Raw genomic sequence first — 27,517 nt, forward strand, 5'->3', positions numbered from 1 at the left:
AACAGTAAAAAATTAGCTGGGCGTGGTGGCGCTTGCCTGTAATGCCAGTTACTCGGGAGACTGAGGCACGAGAATCACTTGAACCTGGAAGGTGGAGGTTGCAGTGAGCCGAGATCACGCCACTGCACTCCAGCCTGGACAATAGGATGAGACTCTGTCTCAAAAAAAAAAAATAATAATAAAAAGGCCGGGTGCGACGGCTCACTCCTGTAATCCCAGCACTTTGGGAGGCCAAGGAGGGCGGATCACGAGGTCAGTAGATGGAGACCATCCTGGCTAACACGGTGAAACCCTGTCTCTACTCAAAATACAAAAAAAATTAGCCGGGCGTGGTGGCGGCACCTGTAGTCCCAGCTACTGGGAGGCTGAGGCAGGAGAATGGCGTGAACCCGGGAGGTGGAGCTTGCAGTGAACCCAGATCGCGCGGCTGCACTACAGCCTGGGTGACAGAGCGAGACTCGTCTCCAAAAAATCAATCAATCAATCAATCAATCAATCAATCAATCAAACCCAGGCATATCACACTGCCTAAGGGGCTCACCTTCCACCTTATACAAAGAAAATGGGCACTTGTCTCCATTAACTGTTGATGCCAACAAATATTGTCACCCTTAAGTAGGTATTTACATTAATTTATTACCATAAGGGTACCTTGGTATTTTTTATTTTTCCTAGTCAGATGCCTGATATTAGTATCTATTTAAAAGGAAAGGCCTGGCCGGGCACGGTGGCTCACGCCTGTAACCCCAGCACTTTGGGAGGCCGAGGTGGGTGGATCATGAAGTCTAGAGATAGAGACCATCCTGGCCAACGTGGTGAAACCCCGTCTCTACTAAAAATACAAAAATTAGCTGGGCATGGTGGGCATGCCTGTAATCTCGGGTATTCGGGAAGCTGAGGCAGGAGAATTGCTTGAACCCGGGAGGCAGAGGTTGCAGTGAGCCGAGATCGCGCCTTTGCACTCCAGCCTGGCAACAGAGCGAGACTCCGTTAAAACAAACAAACAAACAAACAAACAAACAAGGAAAGGCCTGATTTATTTTCCTTGTCCTAGACTTCTGAGCCGAACTCAGATTTACAAAGGCCTAAATCAAGCAGAATGCACTGAAGTTTTCTGACGCTTCTTAGGAGGTATCAACATTTCCCAGCTCATGCTAATTTATATATCTACAGTTCCTTATGATATACAAAATATGTACATCTATTTACTTATTGTATTCCCCAAGATGCATTTTTGCATGCAGATGTTTCATTACGTGGATAAATGAACTAAATTTCAGAGAACTTAAGTAACTTGGCCAAGGTTAAGTAAATAGCAGTGTCAGAATTAAGCCCTGAATTCTGCTTTCCTCACTTTTAATATTATGAACTTTCCATTTTCTCTTCGGTGTTAAGGAGAAGCATTCAGTACAAATCTTCAGGACTCTAAGCACTTAAAAAGGTCCTTCCTGAAATGACAACTGACAGTGAATTCTAGGGTCAATCTGAAATGTGATTTTTAGAAAAAGATCCCAGAGAAATTCAATTAACTGGTAGGGACATGCCATCCCTAACTTGGGCCATATCTACCAAATCTGTTTTTAAAGACTGACTTTTAGTATGCCAAACATTCTATACCACTGAGCTCTATTACACAGATTTCTAATTGGTTTGTATGACAAGAGATTGTGATTTAACTCTCTCATATATTTGGAAGGAAAGCTTTTCTTCTTTTCCTTTTGTGATTATACTGCAAATCTCACAAAACCAGCCAAGCCTGAAAAATCCAGGAGCTTATTCTCGAACTCCATGGCTCAATAAAGATGCACAACCTAGAGTTATTTCTGAGACCCCTTAAAAATATGTCTTGTGTTGGCTGAAGTTTGACACAGGAGGGCACACAGCAGCATGCCAAAATGATACCGTTTGGATCCTTTATTATAATATATATATTTTTTTCTTTTTAAGTCAGACCACACAAAGAATCATTCAGCTAGAGCAAAAGCTCTTCAGCAGATTTCAGAACTGCTTGGGAAACCGTCAGAGTGGACCCACCAGTATGAGAGCCACAGTCAGAGCAAATGCCACAGGGTGTGTTCGACCAGCATGATGAGCACCTTCCTTTTTCCCAGATGCTCAGATGGCTGCGTGGCTCGGGGCTGTGTTTTCTGAATTTCTGATGCAACCCTCCCAAGGCCCCATGAACCTGTTAACTGGATCAGGTTTTGGTGGGTCTTTTCATGAATGAGGCAGATACACCAGCTCTGTGAATTGGAGGTGGCTTCCTTGCTTCCAAAGTCATCATGCAGAGTGTCCTGATAGCATGGGAACATCTCAAGTGTAGCCAGCAGAGTAGACACTTCATTTTTAAGCCCTTGCTAGAAGGCAGAGAAAGGGGAAGTTTCTTCAGTGCTTAGCAGTCTGCTCCTCCCACTGATGAATTTTTAATCACACATTTTCCTCCCTTAAGTTAAAATTGATAAAATCTCTATACATGTGTCATGTTTGACAATTGATAATCACGTTGAAAAATAACAATATTGTTGACTATACAAGGCAATTTCTTCAAATTGAGTAATGATGTGATGTGTGTGGTTAACTGTCTCTACCCAGGAAGTGGTTTTATTTAAAATTTTTGTGCTCACCCCACCCCCCGCCTTTTTCTTCCCCCAGTACTGAAATTAAGCAGCATCCAACACAGGCCTACTCTTACGACATGTGACTTTACTGTTTTCCGTTTCTGTTGAAAGAGTCATTAGCAGTTAGGAGTTGATGGCAGTTTCAATAACAGGTCATTGCCGAGAAAGGGTAAGTTTTAACTTTATATTGTACATGAAATTTAAATTTGAACATGTTTAGCAGAGTTTCCTACATTTTGGTGTGAACGTACAAACATTTCTACAAAATATGATGCTTTTACCTGTGCTTAAAACATGGACTGGTTTCCTTTGGCGTAGAAAAGAATGTTCTTTACATATTTGCAGCTGTCAAATTCCAACGTCTCTTACTAAAATAATAATAAGATGATTTGCTAAGATTTTGTACCAAAATGTTAAAGACAGAATAAGGTATACAGTTTTAGTTTGAAGTGCATTTAAAAATGACTACTAGAAATAATGTGAGACTTTGCACCTTTAACCAACTGTTTCATAAAAATACGTATTGTTCAACACCCAAATAAGGAAAGAGAAAGGGGCATTTTATAGCAATGAGAAACAGCTTGAATTTCAGTGTGAAAGATACTCACACTAAAGCATTGTATCAATGTTAGCATTAAAAACCCTTAAAAGGTTAATATGTAGCTAATTAAAAGGCAAAGAGATTTTAAAACATAAAGGAATACTGTCTATCATGACATTTGGAAATATTTTGTCTAAATTTCATTTAAGATATAGGGTGAAATGAGGGTAAGTTTCTAATTCATAAGCAAAATTTTGTATTTAGAAAAGAAGTCACAGCTGATTTCATTGAAGGTTACTCTGAGAAGAGAGGCAAATTAGAGATATACTTTTGTTATTTATGTAATTATATAATTTTCCTTCTTTGAAATATTCCAAAATAATAAACCTGACAAATGAAAAGGATTTGTTAGTCATAAACTGACATGTAGTTTTCTTTTATATTGACTTCTTGCTTTTACAGAATGTCTTTGTGTGCTGTAATATGTGTGCAGAAAACATCAAAATATTGCTAATCTCAGAGACAAATACCTAAAATAAATCTGACTGTAGATTTTTGAAAGAATTTTAATAAAAGCCCAAGATATGATCCATTCTTCCCTAATATTATTTTTATTGTGCTGTTGGATGGGATAAGTGATGGCCCCCACAACACCTATTTTTTTGTGTTATTAAAAAATGGTTACAGGGTTGATAAGTGGCAACAATTCTCTTTTCTTTTATTGTCTTCTATTGAAAAACACACATAAATGTTTTTTGACATGATCAATTTAGTAGGAAATTATTAGGCATTCTAGTACACTCCATTTCAAGACCTCTTCAATTGTCAATACTGAAGCTATCTACTTGTTGACTATTAAAATGATCACAGAAAAATAGAGATTAGAACTTGGTGTTCAATACACTTTTTATTGTTAGAGTATAAGAAGACCTTGGTAATATGTATTTGCTTTGATATTCTGATTAGATTTTCAATTTGTTGCATTTCCTCACAATGGAAAGCATTATTTAAATCTGTCTTCAATATTGTGGTTCTGAACCTCTGCATCTATAAAAGCTGTATAATTCAGATAATTTTGGTTGATATGTTATTACTTTATTTCATTTTATTATAAAAGAATATCAAATAAATAAACACATGTAATACTTACATGTTAGCAAGAATGAATATGCAGATAAACATCTGGCATTGGAGAAAAGTCCATGAAAATTTTTTAAACTGTTGAATGCTTTTAAAAAACAAATTCACTGTAAAAATGAGTAGTTTCTTGCAGAAACTGTTAAATTGAAATACACATATTTTATGGAATATGTGTAAAATTAAGAATGAATTGAAGTGAACTTGATATGAATTTAGAAAGATCAATGAGTAAAGATGATAGGTAAATTAAAATACCTTCAGAATTCTTTGTAAAATGAAGTAATGTACAGACCAAATTTTAAGACAGTTAATTGCAAATAAGTTACTATAGAATTCTATTACTTTATGTGTTTTAAGTGGATGAGTCAGAAACAAGTTTTGATGAAATGAAAATAATACACAAGATTTTATTTGGAAAGTCATATTAAAGCTGATTTGCTCAGAGAATGTCGTCCTTTTCCACTTGGGGCCAGCATTCAGTAAGATTCAGAAAGGAGAAAATCTTTCCTTGATATTCCTCCTGTTGCTCCTTTTTAATACTTTCTTCTGGAGCAGCCTGCTCTGCTCCTAATTTAGAGTCTCATAACCTTGGTACTTAGAAAGATAGACCCTTCCATTCAATGGCTCCTTCCAATCACTTGAACTTTTAAAATGTACTCATCCCATTTTCCAGCACTTAGGAATCTAATAAAAATAATCCACACTTATAGGAGAAGGCTACAGAGCTTTGACTTCCTAGCCAGGCCTCGCTTTCTCCTCCCAGTGGAATTTCAATATGTTCTTTCAGCAGATAGGGCCCAAAGGATTAGCTAAATGTTGGATCTCAAGTGAGGATACTGATGCCATGGTAAATGGTTGTGGGAAGACTTTAGAGGGAGAGTGTTTTGTTAACCATTGGTCCTGCCTGTGATGTTTAAACACAGAATTTCTGGAAGTGTCTCATATGAAGGATCTAGCCCAGTGATGTATCCATTTCTTTAAGATATTCCTGAATAAAGAAACACCTTTCTTGCAGCAGGTAAAAAAAATAATTGCACTATGTTTTCAGGCAATTTTGATATTCCCATACACTTAGATATTATTTAACATACTTAGTTTTTAATAGATGTATTTTTAAAAGTTATTGAACACTCTGCATTTAATTATTTGGATACCAAAAGCGTATTTTTTACACTGTACAATAAATGCTACATAACTAGACTTTAAAATGCCCTTGTAAGTATTCTAAATTTCAGCGTAGAGTGGGCAAAACTTCTTTGTTTGCAAATGATAGGAAATGAGTTCAAATTAGCCTAGGCAAAATAAATATTCTTTTATGCGTGAAAAGTCCAAGGACAACAAAGTCAGGAATGACTGGATCCAGGAGCTCACACAGGATTATCAGGAGTAAGTCTCACTTTTTTTTATCCCTCAGTTCTTCTTTTCACTGTGCTATAAGCAGTCTCTAGTGGAAGCTCTCACAAAATTGTCAAGCTACTACTGATCCTTTCAACAAACTGTGGGGAAAGAATGCCTTTCCCCAATCACCACAGCAAAGTGTCAGATTTAGATCTGATAGGACTAAACTGGATCACATGACCATAGCTGAACAATTACTGAACTTGGGTGCAGACAGCCTGCATGACCATGCCTAGCTCACTGGCCCACTCCTGCACTGGGATGCAGCATTTGGACTCTCTGCTGAAAAGAGGAGTCTCCTGATGTGGAAATTAAAATGCTTTCCCCAGAAGAAAGGACAAAAGCCTCAGATTTCTACTACAGAGTCACATATGGTCCCATTTTAAATAATCATTATTTCCCAATTTCTTCAAATTCCATAATTGTATAAAAATACAGTTTTAATTTAAAGGCAGATCTCATTGAAACATGAGTTTTAATTAAACTAAATTAAAAAATATTTTTCAACAGCTACTGTATGTTTGACAACTCCTCACAACATTTGCCTTCTAAAAGCTTGTAATCTAGAGTGACTATTATTTTAATAATTATGATACAAATAAAATTTGTCAAGTACCATAAGAAGATACAGAGAATGCTCTATTAGGGTGCAGAAATTCATCCAGCATTTTTGCATTCCTGTTATTTGCCGGGCCATAAACTAGAGAATTGTGTAGGTGTTGTATCATCTGATCACATACTTTCAGGAAGTTCTGGACAGTTTTGGAGGAAATTTTTGTGTAGTTTTCAGGGAAATCTAGCACTGGGAAGACGAGAAACATTGCAAAGGACAGGAAGGAACTGTGTCAAGGCACAAAAACATTGAGTGTCAGAGAATTCCAAGGCAGTGTGAATTCTCCAGTTTTGTTAGACGGAAGTATAGTAATAGGAGGTAAGGCCAGAAAGATAGTGTGAGATCATAAATAGAGTGGACCTGGATATAAGTAACAACAGGGTTCTTGAGCAGGGGAAATACATAATTGAATGTCCACACTTTTACATCTTGATGGGTTGTCTATCTAGGGTCAGGATTTATTTGTTTCTTCCATTTATCTCACTGTGAAGTGACATTCTCTTTGCAGAAGAATTTGAGGTCAGTGGAGATATTTCTGTAAGGACAGGCACTGACTTATCTGTTCAGGAGCCTAAGGTTCTTATTCAGGCTATGGTTATAACAATCTATTTCTTTCATTTGATGAAGGCCTTTTGTCTTGTTTGCTTTTAATCCGAGAATAGATGACATAGCGAGATGGTTCAAAATCAACATAAAACCTAAATACAATATTTTTAGATAAATTATTTCTTATATTTTTATTTCTATCTATCCCATTTATCCCCATCTTAATCCAACATAACCGCTTTTCATATGTTTTATATATTTTATACTTCACAGTTTATGTAAAAACCATATATATATGTATGCACATCTATGTGTGTATATATATAGCATAACCGCATGCACCTCTCCACTTTGCTTTTTTTCTTTTAAAAATATAAATTAGAGATATTTTATAACAAAACTAAGAAACTAATTCTCTTTTTTACAGCTGTATAATATTCCACTGTATGGAAATATCATACTTAATTTATCCAGCCTCCTGTGAAAGGAGTGATGGATGTTTTCAAGTTTTTCTAATTCAATGAATGTCTGTGTAATTGTTTCTATTTGAAAATCTATCTATCTATAACAAATTTTCAAAAATAATATTTATGAGACAAAGGATAAAATAATTTTGATAGTTGTTGCCAAACTGTCCTTCATGTTATTTGTAACTTTTTGAACTTCCACCAGCACTTAATGAGAATGCGTACAGAAGCTCCATTGCTTTTTCACGGGATTGCCTTGCTGAGCTTTTCAGGTTTTGCCAGTCTCTAACAACTGTATCTCAACACAGTGTTATTGGTATTTCTGCTATTATGGTTAAAATTGATTTTTTTTTTTTTTTTTTTTTTTGAGACGGAGTCTCGCTCTGTCACCCAGGCTGGAGTGCAGTGGCCAGATCTCAGCTCACTGCAAGCTCCGCCTCCCGGGTTCACGCCATTCTCCTGCCTCAGCCTCCGGAGTAGCTGGGACTACAGGCGCCAGCCACCTCGCCCGGCTAGTTTTTTGTATTTTTTTTTAGTAGAGACGGGGTTTCACCGTGTTAGCCAGGATGGTCTGGATCTCCTGACCTCGTGATCCGCCCGTCTCGGCCTCCCAAAGTACTGGGATTACAGGTGTGAGCCACCGCGCCTGACCTGATTTTGTTTTTAAAAGATTAAAGGTTGATTTGCTTTCCTTATAAGAAAATGTATTCTTTTTCAGCTGTATAACTAAAGACAAAAACATTAGTGACTTTAGTGACACTCAAGCCTTGGAGTGAGATGTCAAAGGAAGCAAAGAACTAGAGATAGCATATATAAATTGCTGTTTTCCTTTTCTTTTCTTTTCTTTTCTTTTTTTGAGACCGAATCTCGCTCTGTCGCCCAGGCCGGAGTGCAGTGGCGCGATCCCCGCTCACTGCAAGCTCCTCCTCCCGGGTTCACGGCATTCTCCTGCCTCAGCCTCCCGAGTAGCTGGACTACAGGTGCCCGCCACCTCACCCGGCTATTTTTTTTTTTTTAGTATTTTGAGTATAGACGGAGTGTCACCGTGTTAGCCAGGATGGTCTCGATCTCCTGACCTCGTGATCCGCACGCCTCGGCCTCCCAAAGTGCTGGGATTACAGGCATGAGCCCCTGCGCCCAGCCTAAATGCTGTATTTCTTTTCTAAAGCTTGAAATAGATAGTAGCTTAAAAGGGTGATAAAGTATGAACGTTCAAGTGAAGGAGGAGAAAAGGAATGAAAATAAAGAAACCCAACAAAGTCTCAGAGGAGCCTAAGACAGATGGGTATAATTGCTAGCTCAAGTAGATAAATTAACCTTAAACAGAAGAGAGAGCACTTTAATGAGCGTGAATGTAGATTAATTGGATATAAATAAGATCCAGTGAGGAGAGGAATTTGAGGGAATACATGCTTCATAGTTTCTATCTTTGCTTAAATGGTAGGAAAGTTCATCTGATGAAAGTATTTTCTACGTGTCAAAAACTAGACGGAATATCTTATTTTAAAACTTGTCCCTGTTAGTAACACACAATACAATTGTGGATTTTGCAACTTATTTTTTCTCTTTCGCTGGTTATTAGTCCAATTCAATTCAACTCCATAAATAATTTTGAACTCTAAGTATACTATGTTGTCTTAAGAATTGCTGGAGACACAAATAATTAGATATGCTACTTAGCCAATGAAAACAGTTCAGTAGGTAAGAGGTAGACAAAGATAAGGATCTAAATATCAATTATACATATAAGTCCAGTGTCATAGAAATATTATAGAATATACCATTGACAGAATCCCAAAGGTCTCCATTTTGCCAAATCTAATAACCATTTATGTATCTATATTATTCACTTTGTGAGCTGAATTTGATGCTATCGAACACTCTTTCCCTCTTGAAACCCTCTTTTCATTTGACTTCTGAGAAATGTTTTTCTTCCAGTTTTCCTCCAAACTACCTGAATGCTCTTTCTGTGTCCTTTGCTAACACTACCTCATCATCCAGCTCTCTAAATGTTGGAATGTCTTGAGATCAGTCTTTGGATTTCTACTTGTCTTCTAGGTTTATTATTTTGTGATTTTATTTAGTTTCATGACCTTAAACGTTATTGATATACTAATTAGATTTCAAGACCAAATCTTTTCTCTTAGCAGTAAAACTATAAATACAATTGCCCATTCATCATCTTCACTTGAATGTCACATAGAGACATCAAAATGAGTATACAGTACTCAAAGCAAATCTCCTAATTACTGCCCACCTGTCCCCAACCCAACTTGCTTCTTTACCTTTTGTCTCCACCTTAGTTAATGACACTATATTCATCTTTCTTTTCAGGACAAGAGTCTAAGAATTACCCCCTGATTCGACTCTTTCCCTACTACTTCCTACCCTAAGTTTCATCTAATTTATCAGCAATAAATAGAGCCTGTAAAATATAAATTTAGTTTTCATTATACTGTTCACGTGACTTTTCTCCGTAATGGTCCTTAAGGTGTTATATCTTTTTTTTTTTCAAGCTAATAGTTCTTTTACTTTTGATATTTTTGGTTGCTGATAGAATGACTTTTCTCAAAAATCTTGCTAAGTGAATACAGCACAATGTGACACTTGGATGAACATCAAACTTTAGACAAAAGCACACACACCAATTTACTCTCTGGTTTCAGGTTAGAGAGAATATCAAGAAGTATATGAAACAATGTTGGTTTGTACATGTTTGAATGAATTCAAGAAGGTTGAAGAGGTGGCAATGTTTACAACCTTTTAATCAGGCTTTATTTTTGGGCCCCCCAGGTGACTCCTGTGCTGTAATATATTATTAAGTATACTTTGAGGGCACAAAACCCATAAGTCTCGCAATCCTTAAAAATATTAGTGAAGAAAAAGATATGGAAAAAAGGAAATGTAATAAATAAAAACTTCTTTCATATTACATTTTATTTTCAATTTGTTTTCTTTCAAGTTGTTTCTGTGATGTACTTGAACCTTTTTGTGGTTCTTTTGATGTATTTTTATACTTAGAAGTGATTATTGGAAATCTTAGGCTCTTATTGAATAGCTTTGTATTTCATGGGAATGAATTAGACATTAAGCAAGAGATATAGGTACATCAGAATATCCTGAATTCAACCACTTCTTTCCACTTCCATTGCTGTTACTGCAGAATTCTCCTGAGTCTCCTCCCTGCTTCTGTCTTCCCCACAATAGTCATTGTCCAAGGATAGACAGAGTGGCCTTTTTAAGACTTCAACCATGCAAACTCTTCTACTATAATATTCCAAATTATTTTCTATTATACTTCAAATTAAATTCAATCTCCTAGAAGAAGAAAACAACAACAAAAAAAGACAAATAAATAAATAAATAAATAAATTCAATCTCCTCCAAGGCCCTCTTTATATCATTACTCTGCTTTTGTTTTCCTTTATATTAGTTTGGATATGGTATTTATTATTTATTTTTCAGTGTTTAGTAGCTATTTTCACCTTAGAATGGTCCATGAGAATATTGACCTTGCCTGTCTTTTTACTACTAAATACCTAGAACCTAGAACAAAGGGTAGGCATATGATAACATCAATAAATATTTGTTTAGTGAAAGGATGCATGCCCTAAAGATTGACTTTGGGCTATAGAATCAAGGAAGACCATCTGGAGATGTGTGACTTTTCCTGGTCTAAAAAATAAGGTATTTGGGAGAAGAGAAGCTAGAAATATATTTCAAATAAATGACACTATATGTACTATATATATGGTATAGTTTTAGTAAGTTGGCAGTGAAGAAAGGTTGGATTAGAATTCTGTATCCATTATATGCTTCTTAAAAATGAAACAAATTAACCCACCAGCTGAAAATATATTGCCATAAACTGATGAGAAACAGCAACTACCTCTAAGTATTTAAATTTTAAGCAATTTTACTAAACTGTGGTATTAAAATTGACTAATTTTATGTTCACTTTAAATCCATTTCCTAAAAGAGTCAAAACAGGACATCTTTTTAAAAGAGCTATGGAAGGTAGAATGCTCAGGAAATTGGGTGCTGAGTCAAGAGAAACTTCTGTTTCTGTTCATTTATCTTTCTGCTTTAGTTAATTTCACGTTAGAATTTTAAAGACTAAAAACTGAGCAATGGAACCCAAATTCAGCTCTCTGCTAAATGCACTGGGGAAATCAAGTAATCTGAGCTTCTGTATAATACCACCTATTCATACTTTGATGGTTCTCCTAAAGTAGAACATTAAAGAAAAAAATATATGGTGATTACCTCAGTGATATCTGAAGCACTGTGGTAAGTACTATAGTGTTACCAAAACAAGACAATATTACCTTATTCTCAAGATGTTTACAGTTGCTTGAGAAATTCATCAATATAAATTATTAGAGTGAGATTCTTAATAATTATCATCATAGCTATGACTTATTCTGTGTAGACTATGGGACAAGAATTTTACATACCTAATTGTGTTTGGTAACCACAAAAATCATGTAAAGGGGTTTGTATCCCCATTTTAAAGATAAGGAAGCTAAGGTTAAGAGATTAAATACACACATTTACAAAGCTATTTGGTAGGCTGGGTCATGATTTGTAGATAGATCTGCATAATGCAAAGTCCATATTATTTTCAGTATGCCATGCTGTAATTTTGAATCCTGTTAAGTGTTAGCAGTTAAGCATTGCTGAACTTTATTCATGAGGCCCTAGAGTCGAAAAGGCTCTAAAAGAATCCTACTTTGTTTGATGTCTAAAACAATGCCATCTGTAGGAAACCTGTTGTTTCTTCTCTGCATATATTGCCTATGCAGAGGCACTGTAAAACATGTGAGGAAGAAAACGTTCTTTTGCCTTGGTTTTTGCCATACTGCAGGTGTCTTTCCTATTTCTCTTTTTCTGGTCTTCTCTGGATTCTATGTCTCCCCCTGACCCTTAATTCTCAAAAATTCCTTCTTAGATCCACCTATCCAATGTGGTAGCAACTAGCCACAGGTGACTATTGAGCACTTGAAGAAGGGCTAGTATGAATTAAGCGTAAAATAAACACCAGATTTTGAAGACATCGTACAAATAAAGAAAATGTAAAATATTTAATTAATATTTTGGCATTTAATCATGCTCAATTGATTACATATCCAATTGATTACATTTTGAAGTATTGGGCTAAATAAAATTATTTAAATTAATTTCACCTATCTCATTTAACTTTTCCAAGGTGGCTACAGGAAATTTTTAAACTACATGTTTGGCTCATATTATATTTCTAATGGATGCCACGGCTGTAAACCATCTTGTTTTTGGCCTCTCTTTTGACCTTCTTATGATTTCAATTTCATCCCTGAAATACGGTCCTTAAACTTCTATCTTTAGCCTTGGTGTCTCTGTCAAAATTTTCCCTCTTATTTCTAATTGTCACTTGATACTTCCTCTATGATGTCCCATCAGCAGGTTAAACTGATTATGTCCCACATTAACTCCATGGCCTCTCCCAAGGGTTATTCTCGCCTTCCTTCCAATTTCGATTACATCTCTAATCCTGAAGTTATATTTATTATTAAGTGACATGATATTCATATCATGTATTCCATATCACTTATTCCATACATCCAATCAATTGCCATATTCAAGCAGCATTTATTCCTTTCTTTCCATTTGCACATATTGTCATGGTCACTAATTGGTCATCTGTTGAGTCTTATCTAGATTATGGCAAAAGAGTTTCATGCTTTTATATTGCTATTTCTCTTGCCTCTTTATTTTGCTTCTTATGAATGTATTTTAAGGCTTTATGGTGATAGTTGGGTTCTAGTAATACAAGTAAGAATGTCTATCATCTATTTGTATTCTATTTACAGTTTTAAAAGTCATTTTGCATATGTTATTTTACTTGATAATTCTAGAAAGTCAATGAGAAAGTGGGAGATTTTAGTAGACTTCATAGAAAAAGGCAGTGAAGCATGGAGAAATTGAATTGTGGGAGGACACGGAAGGGTTAGAACACATTTCAGGTATAACCATTAAAACATACTTTTTCTCAAATTCTAGTCCGGAACTGTTTTCTTTCTTACAGAGATAGAATAGGTATTAAAAGCACAAGCTGGGAAGTCAGAAAAAATAAAATTCAACTCCGAGCCCTACCACTTGCTAGATACTATATATTATTTTGGGCAAGTTACTTAATCTTTCTGAGTCTGAGTTGGCTCATCTGTAAAATGGTGAGATTCCTCCCAAAGAAAAAAAATAAAATGATGTATTTAAAAATGTTTACCCTGTAGGAGGCAAATAGCAAATCACTTTACAAAGGTTAAATGTGGTGGTAAGAGTAGCATTAGGAATTGTTTTAGCAGGTCTTGAATCAAAGAGTGACTTTTTTTTACTTCACTATGATGTAAAAATCAAGCTAGGATAATTTTGGTTTATTTCGATTCTAAGTATTATGATAAAATTATGAAACTCATCAGAAGCAATTTCTTGCTATTAGTTTCATTTTCTCAATACAGCTGTGTGGGGGAGGATAGCATAGCTGTGTGGGCAAAGGGAAGAAGAGATAACTCTTTTCTTGTTTGTTTACCAATTTTTGGTTGATATGGAAATTTTTATTCAAGCAGCTCAAGATGTGCCCTTACCAAAAATACCCTTTAATTATGAAGAATCAACATTTATCACGTAAAACAATTCAAAAACAGGTAGGCCATTGACTCTTAGGCCTGAAATGAAAATGAAGCAAAGAAAAACGGCGGACACAAGGAGAGAAAAGAAAGTAGAATTCTCTTGGTGCACTTTTATTTTAAATCTAATTTTTTTAATGGAGTGGTAAGGCGATAAGGTAGATGGTCCACAAGACAGATCTACTAGGGTCCTAGAAAAACGAATCTGAGAAGGAAACATATAAAAGGAAACTAGGAAGTCCAGAGTGTAGGTTGCTAACCCAGTTAAGAAGTCTTTCGTCTTTTTTTTTCTTTCTTTCTTTTGTTTCATTTTCCTTTGGGGAAACCAGCTCAGGATTCCATATATGTAGGTTGAGTGAATATCCCAACTCAGTCCTAATTTTGAAAGCAATTCATGTTAGTGCATCTACCCTGAGAGCAAGGGTGACAGAGGGGAATCCATGTGCCGACAAAATGCTGGGGAGACAAGCAGCCTTGGTGCTGTCCACAAAGAGCCTGCTGTATCTGTATCCTATGGCCAGCTGGCACTGAGCTTTAGGTTTGAAGTCTGGCATTAGCAAAGGGGATTAGCAAGTGGGCAGTAGGTTCAGGGTGGGAAACCAGCTTGACAAAAATTCTGGAGACCAGTCAGCATGGCAGATGTGCAGAGTGTACACATCCTGGGGCAGGGGTGGGGGAAGGTGAAATGCAGTGATCTGACTTCTGACCATGATGATCTGTATCATACATACATCTGGCAGCTTTAGATGTGGAGAGGTAAGCAGGAAACACAGGAATCCAACAACACTTGGGACTTGGAGTCACAGCCATTCTAATCATGGTGGCAAACTTGAACATACTGGAAATGCTTATGGCCTGTGGGAGTTCAAGGCAGGGAATTTCAGACAGTGCTGGATGAATATACCAATTTCAGTCCTAATTCTGAAAGCAATTGGTATTAGGGCATTGAATTAATGAGAGCAAGGCATGGGACCAAATGTCTATAATGTCCTAAGTACAATACAGAGCAACAACACTGACAAATATGGTGTCTGACTTTAAGGAGCCCACAGTCAATTTGGGCAGAAGAGACACACAGCTCAAATAGAGAACAGAAACCAAATATAAAGCAGGATGTAATTATCTGCCTAAATAGAATAGAAACAGTAAAGAAGGCAGAGAAAAGAGAGGGAGGAAAAGGGGAACTTGCTTAGCAAGAACAAAGTGCACAGCACAATATCCTACTTGTTGTAACTAATGTCATGTTGAGAAAATTGTAACAATAAATGAAGTAATGCTAATGTTTGATGATCCTCTTTCTAAAGCTGTAGTACAACTGCAAATGCAAATGCAGTCTCCTGGTTCTGCTCTTCATTTGCAATATTACCAGCTTAGATTTAAAAATAATGAAATACTGAAAATAATATTGACTTAATATGCAGCGCGATCACCATTCAACCCATACATCAGAGGAGCAATGTTCCTAGGAGTGATTGACACTACGAGTCACAGTCAGGAACGTCTCCAGGCCAGTCGGGATATCTATACAAGATAAATGGGTAGCAGAGGACCTGTAGAGAAGAGGATGTCTATATGACGCCTTGTCTGAAGGATGTAGAAGCTGTCCACCGAGAGCTGTCTCTTACCATACATACCTGGATCAGTTTGCCACATTTTATGAATTTTCAAGAGAAGACATATAGACATCCTTTTCTGTTTTTTTAAAAGTAACAACCCTCATTTTTCAATTGGAAATTGATTCAAAACATTCCAAAACATTGTTCAGGCCCAACAACATATGTCTGTGGGTTGAATTTGGTTGGCAGTCTGCCGATTTTCCACCTCTTCTTGAATTTATAGCTGCTCCTAAAAAAGCAGGAGCAGAGGGTAATGATTAGAGAGAACTAGAGTCCTCCAAATAACTCCTGTATATGCAATAAATCCTAATAAATGTTTAGAGACTGACTAGAGCATTAGATTATTCTGTGAAAAAAAAAAACATCCGTTTATGTATAGCTTCTTCATTTAGGTCCTTGTTGTGTCTGTCTAGCTTGCATGACTGGGCTCATTTTCCTAACTTGAAAGAACAAACTTTCTTCTGCTGCCAACCCTCGCCAAAGCATTTTTTAAAAAAAAAATCATTAAAAGATGTCTCTAAAAGTTTAACTTGACTAAGTAATAGCAAATACATTTATCTTTGCATCGACTGTGATTTTTGAATGACATGATGCAGGGTATGGATCAGAATGTGTGGATGTACTGTTGTAAGGGAGATGAAAGAGAGGTTTGCATACCTTGTGTTGTGATAATAACAGTGGTAGCCATTTAAATACACATACATGTGTGCATACTCACACACACACACACAAACACACACACAAGAAACCCACCAGTGAGTGCACAAGATGGGGAAATGTAGCTGGGGCTTGGTTGCATAACCCATTTCATCACACATTTTCTCCTTTAATAGACTAGATTCTCTGTCTCAGACGTGGTTATAAAAAAGGATATAAGTAAATAAAACAAGATGGAGAGGAAAAATATTCAATAATTTTTAAATTAAATAGATAATTCTCCCAACCATTTAATACTCTAAATATTTATGCATTTTTTTTACTTTAATGTGTCCAAGCAAAAATCCTGTATTTCACTTTGTGAAGCACCTAAATTTAGACAGAAATTTGGCTACAGTAATTCGAATTGCAGTAGCACCCAATTAACTGGAACCTATTAATTATATCACATATGTAACCATCTCCTCCTCTGCCTCTCACCTTGTGGGGAGAGGCCTGACAACTATACTTTGAGGAAGGAAAAACAAATTAAACTTGTTTAAGTGGAGTATCTAGCCCCTCAAATAACTCCTAGATTAAGGTTCCTGAAAAGGCAGTTGAAGCACTTCGAGAGACCAAAGGCATGAAGAGAACCTTCAGTTATTCATCCTAGAAAGAAGAGGATACATTTTAAGGTGTACAATGAGAATAGTATATTGTATCTCTTATCATCAAAGACAAGGATTGAAAAACTCAGTAAAAATTTTCAATTTAAGTAATGTGAACTGGCAAATATTTTTTCACTATTTTGATCATCTTGGCTTCTTGAAAGGAAGCCTGAGGATATAGTATTTTGTGGATTTTTTTTTTTTTCCTCCACCAAACTTCCTTTGGTCTTTATCAAGGAGAACTACTTTCTTTTTTTTTTTTTTTTTTTCTCCCTCAGACAATTACTTGAACCACCTCAGGGCTAAATCATCCACCTCTGGAAAAAGAAATAGAAAGCCATCAAGAGACTGGAACCAACTGCACAGTAATAAGAGTACATGCTAAGTCACTTTATGCAGAACCTCCTACAGAAAGCAATGGAACTGAAATTGAATGGGCATTCCCATACACTAAATTTTTAACGTTTATTTAAGTTCAGGGATATATGTGAAGGTTTGTTGCATAGATAAACTTGTGTCGTGGGGGTTTGTTATACAGATTATTTAATCACCCTGTTATTAAGACTAGTACTCATTAGTTATTTTTCCTTATCATCTGCCTCCTCCCACCCTCCAACCTCCAGTAGGCCCCAGTATGTGTTGTTCTCCTCTATGTGTTCATGACTTCTCATCATTTAGCTCCCACTTACAAGTGAGAACATTCAGTATTTGGTTTTCTGTTCCTGTGTTAGTTTGCTAAGGATAATGGCCTCCAGTTCCATCCATGAACCTGCAAAGGACATGATCTCATTATTGTTATGGCTGTATAGTTAGTATATATGTACCACACCACATTTTCTTATCCAGTATATCATTGGTTGGCATTTAGGTTAATTCTGTGTCTTTGATTCTGTGACTAGTGCCTCAATGAATACACGCATGCATAAAGGGATGATTTATATTCCTTTGGGTATATACCCAGTAATGGGATTGCTGGGTCGAATGGTATTTCTGTCTTTAGTTCTTTGAGAAATCGCCAGACTGTCTTTTACAAGGGTTAAACTAATTTACACTCCCACCAACAGTGTACAAGCATTCCTTTTATGAACTATTTTTTAAGTGCTGAAATCGATGTTATTTCACTCACATTTACCAAGTTCATAATATACATAAGCAAATAAAAAATAAAAAAGCACTCTTACACTCAAAGTTGTGCATTGACCCAGATTGCCTAGGATCTCTTTGGGTATTTCTTTTATGCAAATAATTTATTTTCCAGCAGTATTTATGACTGAATGTTGGTCTGGTTGACAAAGTACCATATTTTAATTAGTCTTAAATAGAATATTTACAGCATCATTTTCATGCACCTATGTGTCTATGTATCTATTCACTTACCTACTTAGCTACCTTACTCATTTATCTCTCTCTATTTCCATCTATGGACCATACCCCTTCCCCTCACCAGCATATTCTAAAGTGAACTTTCATTCCCAGGAAAATTAATTAGAGCAGTAATATGAACAAATGAAGATAGCAGCAATGGGCTGTAAAACTAAGGAGACACTATAGTAATGAGTAACCATTTTTGAATAATGCACATATAAAATTAAAAAATTACTTATATAACCCTTTATAAAAATAACTTTTTAAAAAAGGGTGCAGCTGAATCCCTTAGGGATTATGACCAACTATGCAGTTTCTCAGCCTCTTCCTCATTCTCCTTAAATGGGAATATCTGTGGAAGTTTCCATTAAGTCTGCATATTTAATAAGCTCCACACATTGACCATTGAGGATTACTACTTTATAGCTCTCTTTCTTATCACTACCAGAAGCATGTGCACATCCGGAACTGGTTGAGTTATTTCTAACCCTTACTCTCAGGTGAAACATTACCTTAATACAGACAATCTTTAATTCTAGTGGAATGGGGTTTTGTGGATTCAACAATAAATTATAATGAGTGATCTCATCTTTTGGTCTGGGCTTGTGATGTACAAATCAAGTGTATTCCCACCTTATTTACACGTCACAGCACTTCAGTGGGTCACCTCTTCCTCACTGGGCATTTGCTTTGTCCTTGACCACAACTTCCTTTGCTGGTAACCTGGTCATTCATTGCCTCACTCTCTTGCTAGGTTTGAGGTTCTACCTTTCTATTGCCAATCTCCTTTGTGGGTAATTGAGCTAGACCTGAACAAATAGCCGGAATTGAGAACTGTGCCACCTAGCAACAAACCTCCTAGTTGATAAGAATCCGCAAATCTGAACGTCTCAGTATTCCCCCCCTCAGATTGTCAATGACTGTTATACAACACCTGTTGTATAACTCTTCCTATTCAACTTGTATCCCCAGTTGCCAATATTTACCTAGATTGTGACCGCAGATCTATGTAATTGCTTGACACTGTCAGCACCTTTCCAACTGAACCTTTCTTCACCACGCATGGCTAGGAGAGCTCTCCAGCAACTGGTCACTTCAGATGAAAAGCCAGTTCCTGGTCCTTTCAGGAGAGATAACAGGTCCTTCCAATTTATATATGTGTAGGGGTATGTGTGTCTGTGTGTATATATATAATATATATTTTATATATAATATATAGACCTTTCTTTCCATATAGAATATATACGTGTGTGTGTGTGTATATATATGTCACACACCAAACACAAACATTATTTCCAGATGAATCATAGTTCTAAAAATAGATAAAAGTTGAAACAACAACTCATTTAAAGGAAATCATGGGAATAGTCTTTGTTGCCTTGAATTAGGCAAGGGCCTCTTAAGAGGGCAATAAAAAGTACTAATCATAAAAGGAAATAAATAATAAGTTAAGCAATATTAAAATTAAGGACCTCCATTAATGAAAATATGCCACTAAGAGAGGGAAAAAGCAACCCGCAAGCGGGAAAAGATAATTATTGCAACAAATATATTAAAAATATACTTGTGGTTATAATATATAAACAACTTCTATATATCAGTAAGACAATGACAAACAACCTGATTTCAAAAGTAAGCAAAAGTGTTGAACAGGCACTTCACAAAAGAATATTGCATAGCAATCATCTTTACAAATAAAAGTTTGAGTGAAATAAGCCCAGCAAGAAAAAGTAGACTCTTCAGGTTTTCATTGATATAAAGTTCAGAAATAGGCAAAACTCAGAAGACAGAAGAATAATTAGCCTTAGTGGGGTCAGATGGGTAGTGAGTGGAACAGAGCTTTGGGGGAATTCTGGAGTGCTGATAATATTGTGTTTCTTGGCTCGGCTGTAATGACAAGAATGTGTTCAGTTTGTGACAATTCGTTGAACTTTATATGCAAACATAGGCATGCACACACACACATACACACAAGCTATTTAAAATGTATTTTACTCATAAATAATTGAGCAAGAGGGAACTGATTTTTAAATGCATTAAAGGAGATATTCTGAAAACTTTTATTTTAATGATATAGTCATTGTCCTTCACAACAATAGACGATGACATTAGTGTCCCATCATTAGACATGTCCTTTTGGCACTGAAATTCAATCTAATAAATTCAGAGTTTGGAGATGAGCATTAGGGAAAGATGAATAGATACAACAGCAAATTTGCTAAATAAAACAAATGTCAACCATATTTGACTGCTGTCAATTACTGATTACTGTTAATTACTGTCGAGTACTAATTATGCATTGTGCAACTTCCACATATTTGAACCCTGGGCAGGCCAAGATAGAGATAGCCTGGCGTAACTGCAACCAATGGGTGATTAGATTTAATCTGTCTGATAAAAAGACTTTGCAACTGAGTCAAGCAATTTAAGAAAGAAACACTACGGAACAAGAAATCCCAGGAAACTGAGACAATCACAGGTTAAAATGTACTTTTTGCCCTTGATACTCTCCCAACAAAGATGAGAGAAGTAGCCTGTCCCAGCGAGGATCTAGGACTCCGTTTGTTTCCCCAGTGTTTCCTAATGCTGTGGCTGCTGAGCAACTTGTTCTAGAGCTGATGTTTTCTCTTTAAGTGACATTTCATCATCAGTGCCCTAAGATAGTCACCCTCTTTTCCCTTAATTGATACTTGTACGCAAAAGGCGGAAAATCGCTCAGCATTTCTTGCTAGATTAGGTCAAAACTGACAGAGGAAACAGAGAGAAGATTGCATTACTTATGCCCCTTATGGCTCTCATCTGTATCTAAGAAGATTGCCATTTTATGAAATTTCTTATGCTCCCTAAATGTGATTACAATGGCGCAGGCATTTTCTTCCTATTTGTGTTTCAATTTTTTTACTACCTGCCTGATCATCAGAGGGAAACTCAGAAGCAGTTCCACTAATCTTAACTTTATTTTCCTTATATCTCTTTAATTAGATGCAATCGCACCCTAGAAACCTTTTCTTTTTTTTTTTTTTTTTTTTTTTTTTTTTTTTTTTTTTTTTGAGGCGGAGTCTCGCTCTGTCGCCCGGACTGGAGTGCAGTGGCCGGATCTCAGCTCACTGCAAGCTCTGCCTCCCGGGTTTATGCCAATTTCAATGCTTTGTTTAGTGATTCCTGTTAAGTCTTTACCTTTCTTTTCATTTGTCGGTGACCAGAAGCATTGAACTTGTACCTAGATGTTCAAAGTGAGGTACCTAAAATTCTGGAATATTTTTTTCCAGATCACAGGGTGCTGTTTTCATAAGATTAATGTTTACAAATAGATACTGTAATATTTATTCTGATTTAAAGTTAATTAAGAAGCATCCGAAGAGCATGTTATGTATTTATTTTGCAGCCTCAGGGGTCAAGGATTCTTACTTGTGGATTTCTTTTCATCAAGTATCTTAGAAAGGGGTTATACCTTAAACAAAATCATCAAATTTCCCCAGGATCTATAAGACAGAATCCCAATTCTTTAATAAAAATAGACAGGTTCTCCTAATGCAGCTTTAATCAACCATAGCTTTCCCACTTAGCCACCAACACTGTGTCATCTTGTGTGGATGTTCACTTCTGTTTTCCTTAAATCTTGTGATCTCAACCTGCACTGCTCTTGATCCAGAGTCCTGTTTATCATACAGCATCCAGGTCTAACATAATCTCCACCCTAAAATCATCTCCAGTCCCATTCTCTATTGCACTCGGATCAGACTTCATGGTAGGCAAGCATGCTTGTGCTTAACTCTACTGCAGGGTGCTTAATAACTTTGCAGAACCCGTGGGATGTGGCAAAGTATATGTCTCAGAGTAGAGGCTCAATAAATATTTGAAGTGTTAAATCAGCTGCTTTGTTCCCAACAGGATGGAGTTTGAAAGGCTAAGAGCTAAGAAAGATCAAGGTTGCCTACCACACACTTATTCCACTTTCAAAATATATTTTACTTGACATTTTCACCATTTAAGATGGCCATGTGCAGTGATAATAACTGTGTTACAATTTACCATGCAGCAGACTTGTCAGACTTTCTCAGCGAATGCAGCAAATACTCCAGATTCCCTGCTATAAGTTAAATAAATGCAAAATCTTATTATCACATTTCCTATATATAACACCTGCCCAGTCAAAGACAATGTTACCCAGTGGGGTGGCTATGGTCACATTCCTTTACTGTGATCTTCCTTTCTCATTATATTCGACATTTTTGAAACTGAGTTTTATTGCACTCTCTCAGCTTACAGAAGTGGTCGGGGAAATTAGACTTAATAGAGATGTAGAAGCCACAGGGAGAAAACAAAAGGAAAGTGAACTGGAAGGAAACTGAAATTAAAACGTTATTTTGGTAAATGGCTGCTGTGGTGGAGACAACAAACAATTGCAATGAGAGTTAATTACTGACCTGTCAGGGAAGTGTGACGCCAAGGTTGTGGCACACATTACTGGAGCTACCACGACCACAAGTCATTTCCACAGGGGAACAGACTTGTTCTATCACAGATCAACATAAGATCTTTCTAGGGGATAGAAATGAATTTCTCGGAGAAATACTATTTGTCTGTGGAGTTGCCATGAGCTCTTAGCAGACCTGGAGAAACAGCTCCTCTCGTACATGCAGAGAGGGGAATGGGGTCATGTCACCACAGAAAGTTTGTGCATGTTTAGGCAGAGGGGACCTTGGCTCCTTGTGGTGGATGTGCTAAATACACAGCTCCCTTGCCACAGAGTGAAAACCCAGGCTAACACTCATGAAATAGGAATTCCCTGAGTGTATGGCCATTGCTTGCCTCTGAGATTTTACTCACAAAACTCAGTGATAACGTGTGTCTTGCAGAAGCATCCTTCTTTTTAGGGAAAAATATCAAGTACCTAACAAAATCTGAAACTCAAGAAAGGCTATTCTCAAAGCAAAAATCCCTGCAAATTCTATTTGGTCATTTTTTAACAAGAAGAAGACATAGGGCTATTGGGAAATAGAAATGTGGTATTTTTCACACTAAAAAATTACATGAATCTCCAAGCATACTTTAATACTGTCCTCAGAAGGCATAAGAAACATTGTTTCTTTCTGCCTCTCACTTATAATAAAATATCCATAGTTTATTTACTCTAACAAATATTAGCAAGGGTGAGTTACACATTTTTAAAGTAACAAACTTGGTCAAAGACATTTTCTTATTGACAATGCTTTGCCAGGCTACATACACTGGTATATACTAGGTTCCATCTTTGTTTTACATTTATACATTCAACAAACATTTAAGTCTTCATTATTTTGTCAGGAAGCACAGGAACATTTACGAAAGATTAAATAGAAAGACTTGCATGATATATACCTAATGTGGCTATGCTATGATCATTTTATCTGCCAGATGTTCTTTACATTTCTTGTTACCTTTTCTTTTCATACACAAGGTCCACTTGATTTGGGGGTCTATGGCAAAATCAAGGATGCTGGGTGGTGTGGGCCCTTAGTGCCGTCCTAGAGTAATTCTGCACAGGATGTGACACCTTGGGGATGATGTTCAGTATACCCAAGCCTACATTTTCTCTGTTCAGCAGCATAAAGATTATGTCATAGTGCCTATACAGTTTTTCCCAGCTCCAAAATGTCTTAATATATTTTTACTTTTAATGCTGTTGATGTGGAAGAGATGTCAAAAATACACATTCTAACTCAAAAAGGCAGGCTGCTGAGCCTTGGTGTAGTTAACAATGCAACAAATAATTGGGAGAGCAGCTATGAAATTTATGATTAGATGAAATATCACGTTCACTCCTATTTGCAGTATGAGTAGGGAAATCAAGCCCAGAAGCCCAGGACACCATCGAACCACATAGTTTGAGCAGAGCCAAAGTTCATGTTGCTCTTATGAAGTGCATTCTCATTACTGCTTCCTGTTTTTAAGCAGGATTGAAAGGAGAACTAGTGCAATATCACAAGGTATTCTTGCTCTTCTGTTAGTACATGTTAAATCAGGAAGTCTAGAGAAATAGTGAAGCTAGTCTTAAGTGATTTACATTTCAATTTCTAACTCAGGGATATTTATTTGGAGAGTTTAGTAAAATCAATGGATATCTCAAACACATGCAAAATGAGCCAGTTCTTCAATATTTTCATTAGTTATTCACCAGTGCTCTGTATGCCTCCTGTAAGAACATAAACACATAAGGCATCAATGTTTTCTCTAACAAAACTTAATAGTAACAATAATGATGATGACATGAGTGGGTGACATGTTCTAGGAAGAACAAGGGGAATACTGAAGAGGCACACAGATCAAGCAAAACCTAAACTTCATATGACTTGAAGTTAATAAGCCTGATGTTACTAAATTACATAGAAATAAGCATAAGCAAATATTATTGATTATACAATCTACTAAATCTAGAAAATTGAGGGTCAGTGAGGATTGAAAACATGGGTGGAACAACAGAATATAATTTAACATCCCTGTGAATATTTTTGGAATAATAATGCAGAAAGACTCACAAAACTGGAGTTCTGCATTCTCGTTCAGAGAACACCCTGCAATTAATACAGATATTCCTGGAAGGACAACCACTCCTAGGTTCTGAAAGCCAAGTAAATATGGACTCTGGGGTGTGAGGGTTTCTTTTGAGTCGATGTTGAACAGGCTTTGCAATGGAGTTTCTTCCCTAGAACCTTATTTCATAAAGGCTAAAAAATGAGACCACCATGGCAGGGACATTGCATCATACAGCTCTAGGAGGCACCATTTTCTAGAATGCAATGTTAATGTCCCATCCCCAGTCACAAATCCTACCGCCTCTGAATTTATGGAAGGGCATAAATAGAGTGGACTGATCTATGCTCTTCTACTCTAAGACAGTTCTTTCATGTAGCCAGAAGAGTTTCCAGTTTGAGATTCAGTTAAATGCTTCCTTGAGAGTTAAGGGAAGGTCTGACTGATATAATATTGTGTTAGCTAGTCTAATTATCCCCCTCCCATATACATCTAAGTGATTCATAGGTAGGGAAGAATGGATGATGGAAATTTTTATAAATTTTGACTCTGTATTTAGATTAAGCCTAAGTGAATGCTGCAGTGGGTGCTCTGGCAGCTGAAATATGAAAGGATTATAGGGTGTCTACTAGAGAAAAAACTGTTAGGATGTAGGCAGGGGGAAACTCGGGAGTTGAAAGGGAATAAAGAAAGGGCTCTACGTGGGACCCCAAAACAACTTGCAAAATATGACCTAGAAAGAACTCTGTCTGCTTGGAATGAGAGGCTCCTAATGGATGAATGAAAGGAAATCATCTCTGAATCCACAAGTACAGCGGTCACAGGTCCCACAACCACTGACACAGCTGTTGTTATCATCCTGTTAGATTTCCATCCTCAACCGTCCTCCTTCTGTCCTGCAGCAGGGCTCTGCTTCCCTCTTAATTGATCGCCATTCTCAATTCATTCACAAAAAACACTGTGTGTTATGTATGTCCAGGACAACACATATTCTCTTCCTCAGAGTGTCTAGAATACCAGCCTCTCTGGTACTGGTTGGATTAGAAGGGATGGGATTCTCAGTCAATCATTCAGCCAGATGAAAGATAAGCAAGATGATCAGATATCCCCACAGAGAGGTCAAATGCCATGTTCTCTATGAAATCCATTGTTTCTTTCTTTCTTTGAACCTCCCTGATACTTTATGTTCCCTTCATGACATATTTCAATACCTACCTTATAATATCCCAGGTATCTGCACACCTTCGCATTGCTGAATCCTTTGCCAGAAATGTCCAACCTAAACTGACTTAGGTCTGGTGTGATCTGATCTTCTCTTGCAGACTTCCTCTCTCTCCACCTCCCACTTCCACCTGAGTTTAATGCCATTGCTCCTCTCCCCACCTGGGCACGGCCCTATTCTCAGTTAATTATTGATTGTTTCTCTATTGCCCTCACCAAACTCTGAGGCACTTGGTAAACAAAGATTATCTCTGTTCTCTAAAATGGTGCCTGCCACTTAGGAGAATCTCAATAAGGGTTGAAGGGGTATATGTATGTCTTCTGTTGATAGAAATCTTTAAGACGAGGTTTTGTGTCATTTTTCTCTGTCTCCCCAGAGCAACATAGTGGTCTGCAAAATTAGAAATATCCAAAGATTTAACAATAGAAGAAGAATTATGAAGTAGCATCAAATCAATGACCTTGCAGAACAAAGTACGTGGGAAGTAGAATAAAGAGAACAAACTGAGTGGAGAGGGTGTCAACAAAATGTAACGGCAGGGTCAGATGGAAAAGGAAGTGAGGGCTGGAGGTGAGACAGCAAATTAAGAGAAATAACATTGACATTGTGGTAGGGAGAGAGATCAGCCTGATGGAAAGATCTGAGAAAGGAAAATCTTGAAAATATTTTCTGCAACCTGTCCCCAAGAAAACAGAGGTGGGGAAGCCAGATAAAAAGCTTTGTAAGGAATCCAGCCTTTTGACAGTAGCACATCATGAGGCAATTTATGGTTTGATTGTGAAATCAATATAGGAATGCAAATTTTGATTTGACACTGAAATCTGTGCAGCTTCTGAGGAAGCAACGTGTCCTGTAAATGGTGCATGGTTGGGCTATGTAAACACTGTGGCTAGATGCTCTTGGCCAGAAGAGAGTGGCTTCAGCCTGAGTGATTTCATCCACCAATATCACAAACACACTGTCCTTAGAGTTTGAATCTGTTGAATAATGTGGGAAATCAACACTTGAATGCACTCAAAGGAGAAACTATTTTTCTAGAAAATATGTGATTTTCTTCTTAATACGTACTTCAAATTTTTATTTCATACTTATTGAAAAAACTCTTGCATTCTCAATTAGATACTTTTGAATAATACATCACTCACATAAGCATATAGAAAGGAAAATAAAAGCAAAATAAATTGACTAAGCAATTACTAAAACAGCTTTTCTATAAACATCTTCGTGAGTTATAACTGAAGAATCACAAAGTGCAATTGTTTAACATACACAATTTGTTCATTTTTAATATGTGTAAATGCCTATGAAACCATTACCAAAATCAAGGTAACAGACATATCCGTCATCGCCAAAAGTTTGTTCATATCTAATGTGATCTATACTTGCCTCTATCCTTTCCCTAAGGAATTACTGATCAGCTTTCTGTTAGCATACCTTAGTTTGCATTTTTGAGAATATTATATAAATGAAATATACCAATAAATCTCCTCCTCCTCCTCCTCCTCCTCCTCC

The 27,517-nt window shown here is 36.7% G+C and overlaps 1 protein-coding gene across 2 annotated transcripts in view; it reads left to right on the plus strand.

The window, feature by feature from the left end:
* Positions 1-2,644: 2,644 nt before the first annotated feature.
* ARHGAP15 (Rho GTPase activating protein 15) overlaps positions 2,645-27,517 on the plus strand; it is a 630,028-nt gene continuing 605,155 nt past the window's right edge. For both annotated transcript variants that reach the window (XM_023217490.1, XM_023217491.2), the window contains exon 1: positions 2,645-2,787. The gene's annotated coding sequence lies outside the window, so the exon portion shown is untranslated. The remainder of the gene's footprint in view (positions 2,788-27,517) is intronic.

This window comes from Piliocolobus tephrosceles, chromosome 11 (assembly GCF_002776525.5).
Source record: "Piliocolobus tephrosceles isolate RC106 chromosome 11, ASM277652v3, whole genome shotgun sequence".
Taxonomy (NCBI): domain Eukaryota; kingdom Metazoa; phylum Chordata; class Mammalia; order Primates; family Cercopithecidae; genus Piliocolobus; species Piliocolobus tephrosceles.